The sequence below is a fragment of the Eucyclogobius newberryi genome, unplaced genomic scaffold (genome assembly GCF_026437365.1).
Source record: "Eucyclogobius newberryi isolate DKJ021-1_F unplaced genomic scaffold, fEucNew1.0.hap1 SCAF_8, whole genome shotgun sequence".
Classification (NCBI taxonomy): domain Eukaryota; kingdom Metazoa; phylum Chordata; class Actinopteri; order Gobiiformes; family Gobiidae; genus Eucyclogobius; species Eucyclogobius newberryi.
In genome coordinates this window covers 7,054,664-7,055,551 of record NW_027316500.1, presented here as the reverse complement: position 1 = coordinate 7,055,551, position 888 = coordinate 7,054,664, and the positions used below count along the sequence as shown (strand labels likewise).

Below are 888 nucleotides of genomic sequence, written 5' to 3'. Positions count from 1 at the left end.
CAATCAGCGACGTAATGCTCGGACTTTGGAATAAAATTCTGAACTTAAAAGAGTTGAAGTTGGCTACTAAGAAACAAATAGCGTTATGCTAATCTCGGGGTCGAACATCCGGATATCAGAATTTGGAGAAAGGCACTTTGAACCCATTTAAAGTTCTATTTTTAGTCAATGCGTGACAAAAGAGCCACAAAAGTGATGGAACGGCTCTTTAGCATCCAATTTAAGACTAACTGCCACTGTATAATCCCACAGAAAGTCACGGAAATCACGTTTTACCTGCCATTCTCCACTAGATGTCGCTATTGGCCCGCTCCTGAAGCCCGCGCATGACCTCTGCCGTCCATAAAGGATTTCCGACGTAATCTGTCTAATTTGCGGGATCAGGGTCGTACTTTGGTGGCTTTGGGACTCAGATATATTTAATCTCAACAAATCCCAACGTTTAGGCTGCGCAGACGTTGATTATCGCACCTAAGCCGAAAACTACACGTAAGACAGTAACTCAAGCGCAATAGTCAAAAGTTATTCGCTTTGTATATATATAAAAAAAAAAAAAAAAAAAAACAAGCATTGCATTGTAGTTTATTGCGGTTCTCCATCACAGTGTCTCAAATGACTACAATCTGCACGTGTTATTACGAGACTTACTATAACACATTAGAGGAAACGTGCGCTTGGGGGACATTGGGCATTTCGTTTTTTCTTTTTCTTTTTTTCTTCGTCTTTCTTTTTTTTCCTGAACATTGAAATCCCCGGCAGCCACAGCCTCAGTCTCGGAGAGTGATCCGGGGCTGTGGTGAGAGAGGGTGAGGAGTCGAGCGCGGGAGGGAGTGAAGGGAGTGAAGGGAGAGAAGGGGGCTGAGACTTGGTAACGCAGCTGCGGGACAA

At 43.7% G+C, this 888-nt stretch overlaps 1 protein-coding gene across 1 annotated transcript in view; it reads left to right on the top strand.

The window, feature by feature from the left end:
- The first annotated feature begins 850 nt into the window (after positions 1–850).
- cdh23 (cadherin-related 23) overlaps positions 851–888 on the top strand; it is a 303,992-nt gene continuing 303,954 nt past the window's right edge. Inside the window, exon 1 of the mRNA XM_072437248.1 lies at positions 851–888. This exon is cut by the window's right edge and continues 48 nt beyond it. The gene's annotated coding sequence lies outside the window, so the exon portion shown is untranslated.